The following is a 15,966-nucleotide window of genomic DNA, read 5'->3' on the forward strand; positions in this document are numbered from 1 at the left end:
CCCTGCATCAGAAGATTATGATCTTTACAACTGCTCTTCCCTCTTCTCGGAATGTGTTTCCTTAGATATTCACTCCCTTATTTTATTCCATTCTCTGCTCAAATAGTTAAGAGGGGTCTTCCCCACCACCTGAACTTCTCTACCTGAAATAGGTATTCTACCTATTCCATCTTGTGTCATTCTCTTTCCCCTTGAGAATTAGCATTTGCCTACAAAAATTAATATTTACATGCTACGAACATGTTTGCCCACAGACAAATGCAATCAACTCAGAAAACATAGATTTTATTTTTAAATGACACATAGATCCTAACTCACAAAACAACCTCAACCACTTGCTTTCCTATTCCAGAAAAGCAGAGTGGTTCATGGAAAGTACACAATACTGAGCATCGGCTTTATATCTGATCTGGGCCTCGTAGCTCTATCTCATTTCTTAAGGCTTAAGTTTCAATATTTTATGGTTTCATAAATATTTAAGTTATGTAATGATTTCAAATTCAAACATTTTAAGATAATATTTATTGAATAGTCATTGAGATAACTGATGTTGCTGGTTTCGTGTGTATATTTCCAGAAACTGTCCATATATATAGAAAGGTATATATATATATATATATATGTATGTAATAAATATTTTATTTAGAAAACAATTTTATTCTTAAATTATTTGTAATAATACATATATATCTTTTATCATTAACATTTTCAAATATATGTAATATATTCAGTTTTCAAGTGGCATAATTAATGGGTTATACAGTAAAAAGTGTCACCTTCACACCTGTTCTTTAAGGGAAAAGCTCACTTCACTGAAGGCAATCAATATTGTAAGATTAAAAAAAAATATTCTAGAAATATTTAATGATAAACAGGCACATATATTATATAATCTTTTATACATATATTGCAGGTTAATAAACACAGGTTTTCATTTTGATTTTTCAAAAATGGATGTCTTTGGGCTTCCCTGGTGGCGCAGTGGTTGAGAGTCCGCCTGCCGATGCAGGGGAAGCGGGTTCGTGCCCCGGTCTGGGAAGATCCCACATGCCGCGGAGCGGCTGGGCCCGTGAGCCATGGCCGCTGAGCCTGCGCGTCCGGAGCCTGTGCTCCGCAATGGGAGAGGCCACAACAGTGAGAGGCCCGCGTACCACAAAAAAAAAAAAAAAAAAAAAAAAAAAAAAAATGGATGTCTTTCTGTGCCATTACAAAAAGAGGTCCAACATTATTTCTATGGCTATATGGTCTCCTAGTTTATGATAGCACAATATTTTATTGAACCTTGCTTTTCTGAGAGATAGTTAGGATTTTTCTGCTTATAATTCTGCAAAGAATAAAACTGTATATACTTTATTTCACACATATGCCAATACATCTGCAGGTTCAATACCTAAGAGAAGAATCATTGGATTGAATAGTATGCACATTTATCATTTTAATAGATTTGGGCAGAATGTGTTTCCTAAAAACTGTACACATTTACATCACAGTGTGTCACTAAGACCTTGAAATTAATTCAGTATGATAGGTAAACAACTGCTATTTCTGTGTAGTTTTCATATTTCTCTTTTATGGTATGTGAGATAGAGTGCCATTTCAAATTCTCAAGGATTATTGTATTTCTTTTTTCTGTGATATGTCTTACAAATATACTCATTTGTTAAATTGGGCTATAATTGGCTTTGCCTAATGACAACAGTGACCTATTTTCATATGAAGTAAATTAGAATATAAGTTGGAATATAGTTTCTTTATAAGCACTTTGTGGAATATGAGTTTCTTTTGTGCATATTTTTTCTCTAGCTTATTTTCTAGTTGAATCCAAATTTGGGTTCAAAAGAATAATACTCACTATTTAGTACATGTTCAAAACTCTTATATGTTACTTATTTCTAAGATGTCAATTTTGAGTTGTACAAATTATTTGTGCCAAATATATTACCTTTGAAAATTGTGGAGATTTTGCTCTACATTTTTCTCCTCTTGAAGGAAGCTGGAACACTCATAAAGTTTTATCTCAACCATGTCCTTACTTGTGATGTTTCCTTTGACTCTCAGTCTTAAATGTTTTTCTTTGTGTTAAAATATGATGTCATACATCTTTCCTGCAGTACATATCTGTCTGTTTTCATTTCTGTGATCTTATAAAGGGTCAGTTAAATAAATGATACTCAATATTATTTGTAATAAATGAATGAATTTATCCTATTTTGGATGCACAACTCATTTAGAGTTGCCAAATAATGAATATCCAGAAACTAAATATTATATGTTATTTTTAGTTGGTCACTATTTTTCTGCCTCACATATTGAATGACCACTGTGGTTTTTAGAACCACTCTGGTTTCACTTTTATGAGTAGAGGTGCTTTGATCAAATTGAAAATGAATTATTAACTTTTTGCCTTATTAGCTTCCTTAAAACCTTAACAAAACTAAGACATTTATCTATCCAGAAAAGTGTACATTCATATTAAATTTCACAAACAGTATCAGGGGTTTATAGACCCTGAAAGCTGCCCTTAGCATCAAAATGTCCTTAGCATTTGAAACCACAATATAGAAGGAGAAGGATGTAATGATACCAAAAAGATTATGTTCTTATGTTCAATATCAGACTTTTACCAACTATGATTTTGATAAGTACAGGAACAAATGAAGACTCATTTGCTGTCTCCATATTTATCTAATAGTGAGAGGCACTGTTTAGCATAGTACCCAGTGCCTAAGACATAATAAAGTTTCAATCTGTGTTAAGTATTATCATCATACTCATTAGTATACTAGCATTTTGTATGCATATTGAATTATTTGTAATATTAAAAATTTTAGTAAATTAGTATAAAACTTAATTTGTGAATGTTTCCAAGGATATGAACAATCTTTTCACCACAAAAAACTCAGTTCAGACATACAGGTTTCAGATAATATCTGAAATACTTGCCTATTTATTTCTTAGTGAAGGCTCATATTTAATGATTTTTTTGTTTGCTTATAGGCCTTGGTGAGTGTGATAATGTATTAAGTTTTAAAAAATATTTTAATAGATATTTTCAAGAGACATAGGCACTTATGTATTTATTTATTGCTGCTATATTTGTGGAAAAAAATTCTGCCTGTGTTGACCTATTTTATTTTAAATCTAACCAGACTCTACAAATATCTTTCATTATACCTCCATTTATTTAGGATTTGACATGATTTTCTGGCTATTCTAATCCAAAGATTATTTTTATACATATTATTAAGCCAAACAGCCCCCAATTTTTTAAACTAGTATACATTACACATTATTTAATGTACTTGAAAGTGCATGTATTTGGTAAACTAATATGCAATTTTATATTTCTCTAATTGATATATTATATAATGTGTGATTTAGTGAGGTAAATGTGTGAATTATATGAGAATTACTCCTAAATAGATAACTTGGAAACAAGGTAAGCAAAAGTAAGTAAGCAACTGAGTATTTAAATTCATAAATAAGAAAACAAACCAAAAATACTCTAAGAGAAAAAAATACTTGAACTCAACCTCAGTGAACTTAATTTAAGAACTCAATGTCAATCAGAATCTTCACCAGTACTGGAAAAAAACACTAAAGTAAATACAGTGCTGATCTCATCTACCTAACTAAAATTATAATCAAACGCCCAAACAAGCAAATGGCACTCAAATTACATAATCACATTCCAGAATAAAATTAAAGAGCATTTATAGAAAAATAAAATTATCCAGTTTCCAATATAGTAGAATTCACAATGTCTGGCATCCAAAAAAATATTTAGCAGGCATGAAAACAAACAGGAATTTCTCATTATGAGTCATTAAATATGAGACTAAAGAGAGAAAAAGGTCAACTAATTGAAACAGACCTGGAAGTCAAATAGATGTTAAAATTAGCAGACAAGGATGTTGAAATACTTATTATAACACCATTCATAATCTCAAAAAATAGTGCAAAGACATGGAAGATGTAAGAAATTGAAACTATAGAGGAGAAAAAATTATAATGTATAATATTAAATATGTAATGGATGGTATTAACATCAAAGTTAACATTGAGAAGAAATGATTACTGAACATGAGCCTTCATATCAGAAAAAAATTTTAAATAAAAAACAAGAAAAATGAAGAAGAAAATAAATACACAAGACAGCATCACTGAGCTGTGGAAAACTTTTAAGCTACTTCACATATGTGTAATTGGGATGCCTGAAAAAGAGGGAAGGAATGGGGTAGAGAAAAATATATTTAAAGAAATAATGCATGAAAACTTTCTAAGTTTGGTGAAAACTAATAAACCTACAGTTCCAAAGCAAAACATACACAAAGACACTTTAGCATTTGTTGTAGAGCTGGTTTGGTGGTGCTGAATTCTCTTAGCTTTTGCTTGTCTGTAAAGCTTTTGATTTCCCCATCAAATCTAAATGAGAGCCTTGCTCGGTAGAGTATTCCTGGTTGTACGTTTTTCCCTTTCATCACTTTAAATATATCATGGCACTCCCTTCTGGCCTGAAGAGATGGAGAAAAGGGAACCACTTTTCCCTCTTTTCCCAATGTAGGAAACCCTCCTACACTGTTGGTGAGACTGTAAATTGGTACAGCCACTATGGAGAAGAGTGGAGGTTCCTTAAAAAACTAAAAGCACTCTGGAGGTTCCTTAAAAAACTAAAAATAGGGCTTCCCTGGTGGCGCAGTGGTTGAGAGTCCGCCTGCCGATGCAGGGGAAACGGGTTCGTGCCCCGGTCTGGGAAGATCCCACATGCCGCGGAGCGGCTGGGCCCGTGAGCCATGGCCGCTGGGCCTGTGCGTCCGGAGCCTGTGCTCCGCAACGGGAGAGGCCACAACAGTGAGAGGCCCACATACCACAAAAAAAAAAAAAAAAAAAAAACTAAAAATAGAGCTATCATATGATCTAGCAATCCAACTCCTAGGCATATATCCAGAAAATAAAACATAATTCGAAAAGATACTTGCACCCCAATGTTCATTGCAGTACTATTTACAATAGTCAAGACACAGAACCAACCTAAATGTCCATCAACAGAGGAATGCATATGGTACATATATACAATGGAATATTACTCAGCCATAAAAAGAATGAAATAATGTCATTTGCAACAACATGGATGGACCTAGAGATTGTCATACTGAGTGATGTAAGTCAGACAGAGAAATACATATCATATGATATTGCTTATATGTGGAATCTAAAAAAAGGGTACAAGTGAACTTATCTAGAAAACAGAAATAGAGTTACAGATGTAGAAAACAAGCATTGTTTCCAGGGGGTAAGGGGGGTAGGATAAATTGGGAGACTTGGATTGACATATACACACTACTATATATAAAATAGATAACTAATAAGGACCTACTGTAGAGCACAGGAAACTACTCAATTCTCTGTAATGGCCTATATGGGAAAAGAATCTTAAAAAGACTGGATATATGTATATGTATAACTGATTTGCTTTGCTGTACACCTGAAACTAGCACAACATTATAAATCAACTATACTCCAATAAAAATTATAAAGAAATAAATAAAGTTCCTCCGATCTTTAAAAAAAATTCAAGACCTAAATTCATATTGTCTCCAAGTGAAAAACTTAAAAAATAAATACACAATTAAGTTAAAAGTAAAACGGTAAAAGCATATGAATTATGCTAACCCTTATCAAAGAAAATTAAATCAGACAACATGAAAATAGTGATATCAGAACATAGAAAATTAAGAGGAATAAAGAAGCTTACTATATAATGATAAAGGTGATAATTCATCAAGAAGAAACAACAACCCTAAAGTTTTAGGCATCCAAAAAGAGTTACAAATGCATTTTTTAAAAAACCCAGAATGATTAGAAGAATTAAATGAATGTTTTATTATTGTTCAAGACTATAAGGTTTCTCTCAATAATTTTGATAGAACAAGTAGGGAGGACATCAGTAAAATGCAGAATAATCCCTAAACAGCCTTGTCTCCAAACTTGACCTTTTGAACACTTATGGAATACTTATGCAAAGCAGTATAATACACATTTATTTTAAATCCACAAAATATTTACCAATATAGACCACACTTTGAGTCATAAAACAAATCTCAGTATATTTAAGGGGATAAAATTATGGAAAGCATGTTTTCTGGCCATAATAAAATTAAATTACAAATCAATAACAGAAAGATCTCTGGGAATTCACTAAATATTTAGAAACTGAGTAACAAACTTATAAATAACCTATGACTCAAGGAAGATAATAAAAAAGGAAATAAGAATGTATTTTGAACAAAAACAACATGAAAATACAGCATATCAAAATCCATGGAACATAGCTAAGTCAGTGCTTTCAGGGAAATATATGACCAAAAAAACATGTATTAGAAGTAGCCTGCTTCAATGACTTCAGCTTCTACCATAAAATATAAAAGGAAGAAGAAATAAAGCTCAATATATATGAGGATATAATTAAGAAACTAGAAAACAGAAGAATATAAGTGAAAATAAATTAAGTCAAAAATTGGTTCTTTGAGAAGATAAAATTGATTAAACTCTAGACATACTGGTTAGCAGGGAAAAAGAAAGAGAGAGAGAATACAAATTACCAATATCAGGAATTAGAGAAGTGATAAAACTCCCCATCTATAGATATTCACAGGATAATAAGAGAATATTATGAACAAATTTATACCACTAAATTTCAAAACTTACATGAAATAAACAAATCCCTTTAAAGAAAAACTGTAAAACCTCACTGAAAAAGAAATCATTTTATAGCTATTAAAATGATTAAATGTACAGGTTAAAAAAATTCCCACAAAGAACACTCATGCTGATATGTCTTTCTGGTAAAATTTACCAAATAGAAAGAAATGAAAGCAGTTTTACTCACTTTACAAAAGTACATAAAGTGAATAAGTCCTAACTCATCTTATTAGTCTAGTATTATTCTGTTTTCAAAATCTGACAAAGACGATACAAGAAAACTACAGAACACCATATGTCATAAATATAGATGTAAAAAAGACTTTAAAATTTTAGTAAATCAATTTTAACATTATTGAAGAAGGATAATACATCATAACCCATTAAGTTTTATTTGAGTAATGTAAGATTGTTTTAACATTTAAAAATCATCATAAGAAAAAATATGATCATCTCCATTGATACAGAAAAAGCATTTGACAAAATCTAGTATCCATTTTTTATTTTTTAAAAAAGTCTTAGTTAATAGAAGAAATCCATTCAATCTGATAGTGTATATATATATATATATATATATATATATATATATACACACACACACATGTATATGATGAATATATGTATTTAGTTAACTGTTGACAAAATGGCGAAGGCAATTCAATGGAGAAAGGGTAGTCTTTCAAAAATTGGTGCTAGATTGAGTGTATATCCTTTTGAGACAAAATTAAGTTTCATACACTGCACCAAAAACAAAATTAAAGGAAAAGGAACTAGAAATTAAAAGTAAGACCTAAAACTATAAAACATCTAGGGAAAAAAAAAAACAGAGGAAAAAAACCTTTGTGATTTCGGACGAAATTTTCATAGATATAATAATAAAAGCACTCTCCATAAATTACAAAAAAATATTGATAAGATGAATTTCTTCAAAATTAAGAATTTCCACTCTTGAAAAGACACTGTTAAATAATGAAAGACAACATATAGCCTGGGAGAAAATATTTTCAAATCACATATGTGGCAAAGAATGTCGAGTAGAACATAGAACTCTCTCAACTCAATAATAAGAAAACAAATAATACAAATGGGCTAAAGATTTTAACAGCCACTTCATCACAGAAGATATGTGAAAGCAAAAAGGATATGAAAGGTTTCTAAATATCATCAGTCGTGAGGAAATGAAATTAAAAACACGAGTTGCCATTGTACACCTATTGGCATGGATAAAAGTAAAAATAGGGCTTCCCTGGTAGCGCAGTGGTTGAGAGTCCACCTGACGATGCAGGGGGCACGGGTTCGTGCCCCGGTCCGGGAAGATCCCACATGCCGTGGAGCGGCTGGATCCGTGAGCCATGGCCGCTGAGCCTGCGCGTCCGTAGCCTGTGCTCCGTGGCAGGAGAGGCCACAGCAGTGAGAGGCCCACGTACAGCAAAAAAAAAAAGTAAAAATAATGACCATATCAAGTGTAGGTGAGGATGTGGAGGAACTGGAATTCTCATACATTGTTGGTGCGGATGTAAAATAATGCAACTCTTTATAAAAGTGCAGTTTCTTGAAAAGTTTAACATATACATAAAATCACCCAGTTATTTCATGCCAAGAAAAGCATATATCCACACTTGCATATAAATGTCTATCTGCTTTAACCATAATAGCTCCAAATTGGAAACAACACAACTATCCATGAACAGGTGAACAGATAAAAAAGTTATTGTATGTCCATAAAATGGAATATTACTCAGAAATAAAAAGTAATGAACTATTGATACATACAACATGTGTATAAACCTCAAAATAATTATATTGAGTGAGTAGAGACAGACAAAAAATAATACCATAGGATTATATTTATGCAAACTTCTGAAAAAAATACAGGTATTCTATAAAGATAAAAAATAAATAATTGGTTGCCTCTGGACAGAGTGGGAGTAGCAGGGAAAGGTCTGGCAGAAGGATTATAAAGAGGCAGGAAGAAACTTTTGGAAATGATGGATATATTCATTTTCTCAGTTGTGGTAATGGTTTTACGAGTGTACCATATGGCAAAATTTATCATATTGTGTACTGAATCATATGCAGCTTTTTGTATGCTATTTAAACGTCAAGAAGAGTATTACTCTGAGACGGTCCCTAAAATAAGTCATGGGGGAAAAAATAAATCAGGTCTTGTGTGAGAATAAATAAAATCCTGTCCCCTCTTGGGATCTTTCAGAGGTGTGGTAAATCAGTTTTTAAAAACATAATGAATTTAGGCAGGATTTAGTAAAATTAAAAGTTACCACAAGTTTGTTGCTTAAGACCTAATTTTTGCATAATATCATAATATATTTGAAACTCAAACTAGAGCTACCAAACTGACCAAAAACTGTGACAAAAAACATCTCTGTGTTTCTTTTGAGAAATGTCTTCATCTGAGAAATTAAATTTGGATAACTGTGATATGCTATTTTTGTGTGTGTGATTTTCTGTAATTTTTAATGTTTTAAAAAACATAAAAATACTATAAATTAGAATATTCTTTGAAAACAAAGCAAGTTTTGTCACTATGGCTATGTTACTGAAAAACCTCTGATAATTTTAAAAAGAAATCCTCTTTGATGGAGACCCAAGTGTTCTAGTGTTATTTTGACTTCCACTTGATATTAATGTAGCTTTACAGAGTACATTTGCTATAATTTAAACACACAAGCATGTACACACAGGTGAAAAAATCTACATATAGGATTCCTATATAAAAGTTCCTACAAGCAACAGTATGCCAAAAAAATGGACAACTTGGAAGAAAGAGACAAATTCTTAGAAAGGTACAGTCTCCCAAGACTGAACCTGGAAGAAATAGAAAATAGGAACAGATCAATCACAAGCCCTGAAATTGAAACTGTGATTAAAAACTCCCAACAAACAAAACTCCAAGACCTGATGGCTTCACAGGTGAACTTTATCAAATGTTATGAGAAGAGCTAACACCTATCCTTCTGAAATTGTTACAAAAAATTGCAGGGGAAGGAAAACTCCCAAACTCATTCTATGAAATCACCATCACCCTGATACCAAAACCAGACAAAGATATCACAAAAGAAAGAAAATTACAGGCCAATATCACTGATGAACACAGACGCAAAAATCCTCAACAAAATACTACCAATCCAAATGCAACAATATATTAAAAGGATCACACACCATGATCAAGTGGGATTTATCCCAGGGATGAAAGGATTTTTCCAATATCCACAAATCAAACAGTGTGATACACCACATCAACAAACTGAAGAATAAAAACCATATTATTATCTCAATAGATGCAGAAAAAGCTTTTGACAAAATTCAGCACCCATTTATGATAAAAACTCTCCAGAAAGTGGGCATAGAGGCAACCTACCTCAACATAATAAAGGCCATAGATGACAAATCTACAGCTAACATCACACTCAATGGTGAAAAGCTGAAAGCATTTCCTCTAAGATCAGGAAGAAGACAAGGATGTCCACTCTTGTCACTTTTATTCAACATAGTTTTGGAAGTCCTAGCTATGGCAATTAGAGAAGAAAGAGAAATAAAAGGAATACAAATTGGAAAAGAAGTAAAACTGTCACTGTTTGCAGATGACATGATACTATACATAGAAAATCCTAAAGATGCTACCAGAAAACTACTAGAGCTCATCAATGAATTTGGTAAAGTTTCAGGTTACAAAATTAATACTCAGGAATGTTGCATTTCTATACACTAACAATGAAAGATCAGAAAGAAAAATTCAACAAACAATCCCATTTACCATCACATCAAAAAGAATAAAATATCTAGGAATAAACCTATCTAAGCAGACAAAAGATCTGTACTCCGAAATCTATAAGATTCTGATGAAAGAAATTGAAGACACAAACAGATGGAAAGATAAAGCATATTTGTGGATTGGAAAAATCAATATTATCAAAATGACTATAGTACGCAAGGCAATCTACAGATTCAATGCAATCCCTACAAATTTCCAATGGTATTTTTCACAAAACCAGAATAAAAAGTCGTAAAATTTGTATAGAGACACAAAAGACCCCAAATAGCCAAAGCAAACTCGAGAAAGAAAAACAGAGCTGGAGGAATCAGGCTCCCACACTTCAGAGTATACTATAAAGCTATAGTCATCAAAACAGTAAAGTACTGGCTTAAAAATAGAAATATAGATCAATGGAACAGGATAGAAAGCTCAGAAATAAACCCATGCACCTATGTTCAATTAATCTACGACAAAGGATGCAAGACTACACAATAGTGGAAGGACAGTCTCTTCAACAATGGTGCTGGAGCTACAGTAATCAAGACAATATGGTACTGGCACAAGAACAGAAATATAGATCAATGAAACAGGACAGAAAGCCCAGAATAAACCCACACACATATGGTCACCTTATCTTTGATAAAGGAGGCAAGAATATACAGTGGAGAAAAAGCCTCTTCAATAAGTGGTGCTGGGAAAACTGGACAGGTACGTGTAAAAGTATGAAATTAGAACACTCACTAACACCATACACAAAAATAAACTCAAAATGGAATAAAGACCTAAATGTAGGGCCAGAAACTATCAAACTCTTAGAGGAAAACATAGACAGAACACTCTATGACATAAATCACAGCAAGATCCTTTTTGACCCACCTCCAAGAGAAATGGAAATAAAAACAAAAATAAACAAATGGGACCTAATGAAACTACAAAGCTTTTGCACAGCAAAGGAAACCATAAACAAGACCAAAAGACAACACTCAGAATGGGAGAAAATATTTGCAAATGAAGCAAGTGGCAAAGGATTAATCTCCAAAATTTACAAGCAGCTCATGCAGCTCAATAACAAAAAAACAAACAACCCAAACAATCCAAACATGGGCAGAAGACCTAAATAGACACTTCTCCAAAGAAGATACACAGATTGCCAACAAACACATGAAAGAATGCTCAACATCATTAATCATTAGAGAAATGCAAATCAAAACTACAATGAGATATCATCTCACACCAGTCAGAAAGGCCATCATCAAAAAATCTACAAACAATAAATGCTGGAGAGGGTGTGGAGAAAAGGGAACACTCTTGCACTGTTGGTGAGAATGTAAATTGATACAGCCACTATGAAGAACAGTATGGAGGTTCCTTAGAAAACTACAGATAGAACTACCATACGACCCAGCAATCCCACTACTGGGCATATACCCTGAGAAAACCATAATTCAAAAAGAGTCATGTACCAATGTGTTCATTGCAGCTGTATTTACAATAGCCAGGACATGGAAGCAACCTAAGTATCCATCGGCAGATGAATGGATAAAGAAGATGTGGCACATATATACAATGGAATACTACTCAGCCATAAAAAGAAACGAAATTGAGTTATTTGTAAAGAGGTGGATGGACCCAGAGTCTGTCATACAGAATGAAGTAAGTCAGAAAGAGAAAGACAAATACCGTATGCTAACACATATATATGGAATCTAAGAAAAAAAAAAAAAGGTCATGAAGAACCTAGGGGTAAGACGGGAATAAAAACACAGACATACTAGAGAATGGACTTGAGGATATGGGGAGGGGGAAGGGTAAGCTGTGACAAAGTGAGAGAGTGGCATGGACATATATACACTACCAAACATAAAATAGATAGCTAGTGGGAAGCTGCCGCATAGCACAGGGAGATCAGCTTGGTGGTTTGTGACCACTTAGAGGGGTGGGACAGGGAGGGTGGGAGGGAGGGAGACGCAAGAGGGAAGAGGTATGGGAACATATGTATATGTATAACTGATTCACTTTGTTAGAAAGCAGAAACTAACACACCATTGTAAAGCAATTATACTCCACTAAAGATGTTAAAAAAAAAATGGTGCTGGGAAAATTGGACAGCTACATGTAAAAAAATGAAATTAGATCATTCTTTAAAACCATACACAAAAATAAGCTCAAAATGGATTAAAGACCTAAATGTGACACTGGACACTATAAAACTCCTAGAGGAAAGCATAGGCAGAACACTCTCTGACATAAATCGCAGCAAGATCTTTTTTGATCTGTTTCCCAGAATAATGGAAATAAAAACAAAAATAAACAAATGTGACCTAATTAAGCTCAAAAGCTTTTGTACAGCAAAGGAAACCAAAATGAAAAGACAATTCCCAGATTGGGAGAAAGATAATATTTGCAAATGAAGTGACTGAGAAGGGATTAGTCTCCAAAATTTGTAAATAGCTCATGAGGCTTAATATCATCAAAGCAAACAATCCAATCAAAAAATGGGCAGAAGACCTATATAGACATTGCTCCAACCAAGAAATACAGATAGCCAAAAAGCACATGAAAAGGTGTTCAACATCGCTAATTATTAGAGAAATGCAAATCAAAAATATAATGGTATCACTTCACACCAGTAGAAATCGCTATCCTCAAAATATCCACAAGCAATAAATGCTGAAGAGGGTGTGGAGAGAAGGGATCCTTGCTATACTGTTGGTGGGAATGTAAATTGGTACAGCCACTATGGAGGTTCCTTAAAAATCTAAAAATAGAGCCATCATATGGTCCAGCAATCTCACTCCTGGGCATATATCCAGAGAAAATCATGGTCTGAAAGATACATGCACCCCAATGTTCATTGCATCACTGTTTAAAATAGCCATGACATGGAAGCAACCTAAACGTCCATCGACAGAGGAATGGATAAAGAAGATGTGGTATGTACATTCAACAGAATATTACTCAGCCATTAAAAGTAATGAAATAATGCCACTTGCAGCAACATAGATGAACTTAGAGATTGTAATACCGAGTGAAGTAAGTCAGACAGAGAAAGAGAAATATTATATGATATCCCTTATATACAGAATCTAAAAAATATGATGCAAATGTACTTATTTACAAAACAGAAACAGACTTGCAGACTTACAGAACAAATTTATGGTTACCAGGGGGGAAGGATGGAGGGAAGGGATAGTTAGGGAGTTTGGGATCGACATGTACACACTGCTCTATTTAAAATGGATAACCAACAAGGACCTACTGTATAGTGCAGGGAACTCTGCTCAATGTTGTGTGGCAGCCTGGATGGGAGGGGAGTCTGGGGGAGAATAGATATATGTATATGCATGGCTGAGTCATTTTGCTGTGCACCTGAAACTATCACAACATTGTTAATTGACCATGCTCCAATATAAAATAAAAAGTTTACAAGAAAAAAGCTTCCTAAGATTTTTTTTATAACTTTCCACTGAAATTCCCGTGAAGAAACACCATAAAATGAAAATTCAAAACTAAAAATGCCAGTTGAGCTTACTATCTGAACTATTTCCCTATTTTTGCCACTCTATTGTAAATAGCGAAGAATTACCAAGATGAAAAGCAGTGAAAAGTTGCTATCTCATAGTCTCTAACATGGTTCAAAAACACAAAGAATACACGAGTAAGGAAACCATTTCCCTTTGGGCAGGGTTTGGATTTTTTTTTTTAAAACAAAGATTATTATCCTAACTCCTATGAAGACTGCCCTTTTTCTCTTTTTCAAACAGATATATAAACAGAAAAATGACTGGTAGAATTTGCGTTCTGGAAAAAATATATTGAAATTGGGGAAGCTCGCCTTCTAGAAGTAAAGTACTATTAGGTAAAAGCAAATTAAAAATATGAGATCACAGATTCCCAATCAAACCAGTGTCAGAAAGCCAGAGAATATGAAAATAAGAAAATCTTATCTCCTTCTAGTGAAGCCACATGAGACTGGTTACAACTCTGCATTGTTAGGAAACAATTGTCCACAGAACTCTCACATTTCTGTCTATCTTGTCAGCAGAGGTACTGATGATCCTTAGCTACAGACTACTTTTCCAAGGATGTTCATAAAGCAAATAGCTTTGGGAGGGAGAGTTTTCATTACTACAGAGGGTGGGTTTGTTTACTGTTCGGTACAATAAAGATAATATTTTCTTTCAGAGCAAGGTTGGGCAGGTTTGCTTGCATCCCATTTTAAAGGCTGGAATTTCCTAATTTGGGCATGCAACTACTATGTCACAAATCAATTGTGTGTATCTGATTCATCCAGGCCCACCAGACTTTGGAGCCATGGGACACTGGCATTAACGTTAGTGTCCTTCTGCTGCTGTATGTGAATATATTTTGTCTCTGACCCAGGAGTGTTCTGTCTCTTGTCAGTTTGCATGAAATTATTTATTAGTTTTAGCTGGTTTGTTAGCTTGTAAATAGGGTAAAATTCAGACCCTTTGCAGTTTTGACATGGCTAAGATGGGGAAAATAACATTAGACTCTCTTCCATATTGAAGTGGATATGAAAAGGGATCTAATCTACTTTGATAAAAAGAGCAAACCTAGGGCAAAAGGCAATGGCTATGTTCTAGGTTTTATAGTCATTGGTCCTTATTCCAAGAAAAAAAACAGAAAAGATATATACATGCATATGTAATATATAGATCTTATAAAATACCTCAGAACAAAGTTAAGGAAACATCTTAAAGATTAAAATAACATTTCTGAAAAATATTACTTCCAGAAAATTCTAAAAATTTATTTTCATATTCTTTTTTTTTGTCTCAGAGAGTATAAAGATATCTTGTATATATAAATACTTTAAATATTTTACACACATGCATTTATTAAATGAATTAATAACAACTAATTGAAGATATGTTCCAAAAATAGAGACTTCATTATATAAGGCAGGACATAGTAGAGGTACTGATGCAGTTGTACCTGAAAATCTCAGTCAGTTTTCTAGACACACTCATCAATTTACTAGAGCTTAGTATTGTAATACTGGAACAAACAGCTTTATAATTCAAAAAAAAAAAAACGAGTAAGACAATGGAGAGGCGAGACATTGGAATTAGATAATCTATTTTGAATATCAGAACTTAACAAAATGTGAGACCATGACAAGTTATGTAATCTTCCTGACACTTACTAACTTCAAATATAAAGGATTGTCTGGGAAACAAATTGGCTATGAACATTATCACAGTTTTTATGGAACCATAACTTGAGACAGATTTTAGGATGCATTTTATTAATCAGTAAATAAAACTCTGAAGGGAGTGGGTTTTCCCTTGACAGAGAAAGAAGTCAAACTGTGGTTCCAGAAAGATTCATATAATCATATAGGAAGTTCTGAAACGTTAAAATAATCTTGCATTCCTGGGATAAACCCCAGTTAGTAATGACATATTTTTCTTTTTATATTTTTGGATCAATATGCTAAATTTGGTTAATAATTTTTGTATCTA

The sequence above is a fragment of the Hyperoodon ampullatus genome (assembly GCF_949752795.1).
Source record: "Hyperoodon ampullatus genome assembly, chromosome: 3".
Classification (NCBI taxonomy): Eukaryota; Metazoa; Chordata; class Mammalia; order Artiodactyla; family Ziphiidae; genus Hyperoodon; species Hyperoodon ampullatus.